At 43.2% G+C, this 4,905-nt stretch overlaps 1 non-coding gene across 1 annotated transcript; it reads left to right on the top strand.

The window, feature by feature from the left end:
* The first annotated feature begins 3,728 nt into the window (after positions 1-3,728).
* trnat-agu (transfer RNA threonine (anticodon AGU)) lies at positions 3,729-3,802 on the top strand. The gene has a single exon. It is a non-coding gene; the product is annotated as a tRNA-Thr (tRNA).
* The last annotated feature ends 1,103 nt before the right edge of the window (positions 3,803-4,905 follow it).

Genomic DNA, 4,905 nt, shown 5'->3' on the forward strand with positions numbered 1-4,905 from the left:
GCGTCTGAAATGCGGCTCCGAACTGTTGCTATTAACAGAGGCAGCGCTGCAGGATCCTGTAATAATCTCTCACACTTTCGGTGTCTCCCGACAATGGCCTGTGAAGAAAAGCCCGCGAAAGTGAGTTTAAATACTCACTGAACCTCCGGTCTCACCGTTCTCGACACTGGCCTGTGAATAAAAGACCGCGAAAGTTAGTTTAAATACTCACTGAACCTTCACTCTCACCGCTCCCGACAAACTCAATTTCAATTCAATTCAATTCAAATCGCTTTATTGGCATGACAAGTTACATCTTATATTGCCAAAGCATCGGGAAACATTCATGTTTGTTCACAAAAATACAGATCTATCCATACAGTGTATAAACAGATATATCCCTGAGTGATATATCCCTGAGTGTATAAATATACTTTCATATAATTTATATATACTCTTTTCTTATATTTAGTGGTTGTCCCTCTGTTTATGGCAAGCTGTAACATAGAGTGCCGCTAGTGTTACGCAATTTCTCTCTTCCCCTAGTAGGTATGGGAGTTTTTGGTCGTCATTCAAATTTCTAAATTCCGGGCATATTTTTGTGAATTTTGTGTAGAAATTCTCCCTTATGCCTTGATATTTTCTACACGCTGTGAGGAAGTGCATCTCTGTCTCCACCACTCCCTGACTGCAGTGAGAGCATATCCTGTCCTCCCTTGGTAGCCGGGTTTGCCTGTGTCTACCTTTTTCGATCGCCAGGCTATGTTCACTAAGTCTGTACATTGTCAAGGTTTTTCTCAGTTTGCTATCCTTTACCATGGTCAGGTAATCAGCCATGTTGTATTGTCTGTTTAGGGCCAAGTAGCAATTGAGTTTGCTTTGGGTTTTTGTTGTTTCTGTCCAATATGACAGATATTTTTCCTTTTGCTTAGCGACGATTGTGTTGGGTCGAATTCTTTGTGTTACACTGTCACTGTCCTGGGGCTCCCTATCGCCATATCCCTTGATGCCCTGACTAGGCAGAAATCTATCGACTTCTGCTTTGAATATACCCAATGACTGAGCCTCCACACCGCTCTGGGGTAAAGATTTCCAAAGATTCACCTTCCACTGTCTGAAGAAATGTCTTCACATCTCAGTCCTGAATGGCCTACCCTTTATCCTGAGACTGTGGCCCCTGGTTCTAGACTCCCCAGCCAAGGGAAACATCCTCCCAGCATCTACCCTATCAAGCCCTGTAATAATTGTGTATGCTTCAATGAGATCTCCTCTCATTCTTCGGAATTCAAGAGAATACAGGCCTAGTTTACTCAATCTACTCTTATACGACAGTCCTGCCATCTCAGGAATTAATCTCATAAAACGTCGTTGAACTCCCTCTATGACAATTACACCCTTCCTTAGGAAAGGAGACCAAAATTGTACACAGTACTCCAGGTGTGGCCTCACCAAGGGCCTATATAATTGGAGTAAGACTTCTTTACTCCTTTACTCAAATCCTCTTGTAATGAAGGCCAGCATACCATTTGCCTTGCTAGTGGTTTGCTGCACTTGCACATTCACATGCAGTGACCCATATACAAGGACACCCAAGTCCCTTTTAACCATCTGCATTCCCCAATTTTTCACCATTTAGGAAATACTCTGCCATTCTGTTTTTTCTACCAAAGTGGATAACATCACATTTATCCACATTATATTCCATCTGCCATGTTCTCGCCCACTCACTGAGCCTGTCGAGATCCCCTTGAAGTTTCTTCACATCCTTTTCACAACAGACACTGCCACCTAGCTTTGTATCATCAGCAAATTTTTAAATGATACATTTAATTCCCTCATCCAAATCATTGATATAGATTGTGAATAGCTGGGGCCCGAGCACCGATCCTCGTGGTGCCCCACTATTCACAACCTGCCATCCTGAAAAAGACCCGCTCATTCCTACTCTTTGTTTTCTGTCTGTTAACCAGTCTAAAGCCCGTGTAGATTGGTGTTCGCTCTCAGCTTCTCCCATCGATGTGAAAATGAAACAGGAGGAGGCGAGGATTGCCCCAAACAGCAGAGCTGGGCACTGACTCTATTTCTATTGCTGCAGGAGATGTTCTGTTCCTCTAAAGATTCCTCTCACCATTAAAACGCCTGTTTTAACTCACAGTCATTAAATGGGTGGTTTTATTATATTTTGGAGAGTTTCCATCAAATAGATTTCAATAAATCTGCAAGAAGACGAGGTTAGGACTGGAACTGATAAGATGTCGATCACACAGTTAACATCAAAGACAGGCTCCTTGTCCAATGAGGCAGCAAACCGCGAAAAAGGAGGATGGAAATGAAGCAAGGAGGGATGAATGTGAGAAAGGGGGAAGGAGCTCTCGATTCCATCTTCTGTCCATTAGAGCTGTGTGAAATATTTATTTGAGAAAGTGGGAGAATTTTAACAAACAGGGAGAGAAAACATTGTCTAAGTTGGGGATTAACATTTTCAGGCCACGTATCTTCCAACTGGATTAACAGTCCTGAGACTTTAACGACTCACCAACCTCGATCTAACATTATCCAAAAGGAGGCATCCAAAAATCCCTTTTATTTCAGTATTTCTGTTTCCAAACCGTATAAACAACCTTTAATAAAGTCCCTTTACCACATGTCCTGCCCGTGCTCACAGATTGAGAATGTGGAAAATGTGGAGCAGGCTTCTGGAAGCAAACGGATTTACATATTGACCTCACAGCTTCGGCACTTCTGGGACTGAACTCCTGCTTTAAAGAACATAATTGCCGCTTTCTTACGATATACTGAACACAGGCTGATTTTCTGGTGGTTATTAGTTGAAGACTTGTGGAATGTCTCCAGGCCGAGGAAAGTGATTCTATTAAAATGTTAGAGCGCGTCTGGGATTTGAATCCAGTACCTCTTGCATTTTAATTGATGTGAATTCCCAAAACATGAACCACACTCCTCGAGCAAAGAGCTGCTAATCTTGCACTGCGTGTTTAATCTCGGCCATGATAACTTCGCATATTAAAGCAGATATTTTAGATCAGAGACAGCGTGAAATCTCATATATTGCTCAAATGCATCAATGTGTGAATATGACATTAAATGTGTTTCAATACAGTGGGGGGATTTATAGCAGATTCGGGGCCAGTGGATTCCAAGGTGATGTTAACTGTGTCTCTCTTGCCTCCCTCTCCCCTGCCGCCGGTTTTTAAACCTTGTTTTAAATCTGCTGCTCTGCTGGGCCAGTGCATTCCACAGTCTCACAACCCTTTCTACAAATACCCTTTCACTGCTTGACTTCTCTGTTTATTAGTTATGAATCACCTTGAGGTGCAATGGTGGCTTTTGTGACATCAGATTAAAAGGCAGCCTATTGGAAACACGTTGGGGTCACAGTTACTTTTGCACAGAATTGAAACTGAATCTTTCAAGATGGAATATTGTATTTGCTGCATCACAATAAACAATATCTTGTTGTAACTGTTGGCTTAATAGTTCTCCAGTGTCTGAGGAAGAATTGTCTGATACCCTCACTTATTCATATAAGACACAAACATAGGATAATCATTCAGAATCACCTCACAGATTGACACTGAGATAAATTAAGTGGGAGATACAGACAGCAATGGGACACATGGCGGAATGGACAAGAGAGCTGGAGAAATAAGAAACGGCCTGAGAGTCCAGAAGACAGTGACTGGTAGCTGATAGACATCAGTAAGTGGAGGCGAGAAATTGTGTCAGCATTTGGCCCCGTGGCTTAGCTGGTTAAAGCGTCTGTCTAGTAAACAGAAGATCCTGGGTTCGATTCCCAGCGGAGCCTTTCTTAATGAATCTCTAGGGGTGAGTTTCTTTTAATGTGAAAAGGCTCAAATTCTTTTAAATGTAACTGTGGCTGCACTAGTTCCCATTCTGCATGAAGGTCCAAGTCGTTTCGAGGCCTGGGTCGAATTTCACCGCTTCTGAATTTCTGGCTGTGCTGATTTTGGCCTCTTCACCAAAACTCCTTGTTCCCTATGCAGTGCAGTGCGTTACTTGGTTGTGGTCAAAGCAAGCATCAGTAGTTGATGTGTGGTGCCGTGATTGTGTGGTGATTAATACTCTGCGTTTTGGCCGCAGCAACTTCGGTTCGAAACCGCAACATAACGCAGATGTTTTCTTCCTTCCACAACCAATAGCTTTCCTTTCCCCCTTCCATTTCATTGTAATTTTCCTGCGGTATTACCTTAATCCAACATTCACTTTCAGCCTCTTAAACCGCTAAGTGTGCTCTGCTATCACCGCTCTTCCTGGGCCACATGTCCCATACGCCCCAATCTGAGTTGGTGCTTTGAAACCAGTCGATACATTTAGACCTGTGGGACTCCCCTCTCGACAGGCAAGCTCTGCGAAAGCAGGGCCGGCCTTTGGAACCAATGCAGCCCGATTGTACAAGAAAATTCCTTGGCAAATGAAGCTTTAAACTTTTCAAACAAATCGTTTTATTAACATAATAATACAAGTTTTACAGAGAGAGACTTGTACAACCTCAGTGGTGCAACTCAAGACTCAGAATGGTCAATTCTTCTGCTTCGGGAGTGGGAGAGATGAATTATCTGTTAGTGTCCTCCTTGTTGTTTATCTGGTCAGTCTTCCAGATCTCCACTCCGTTTGTCTGTCTCCTGGCCTGTCTCCTGGAATGTGTTCTGTTTTTCACTTTAGAATGGCTGCTCCTGTACCATTGCTGCTGACAGAAACCAGCCTTCCAGTGACTCTCCATTCTCTCTCTCCCATGGTTACACAGACCGATGCTACCGCACAGCACCGAGTGTATGCGAAGGTTCCTCAGAGAGTATCGAGGCCTCCTTATCTGGAGCTTCCAGACAATCTGCAGAAAACTTTTGGAATTCGGTCAGCAAACCTTCTTGAAGTAAGTGATCCAGGTCT

This window comes from Somniosus microcephalus, unplaced genomic scaffold (genome assembly GCF_052327205.1).
Source record: "Somniosus microcephalus isolate GS21.2 unplaced genomic scaffold, FLI_Smic_1.0 unresolved_chr1, whole genome shotgun sequence".
Taxonomy (NCBI): Eukaryota; Metazoa; Chordata; class Chondrichthyes; order Squaliformes; family Somniosidae; genus Somniosus; species Somniosus microcephalus.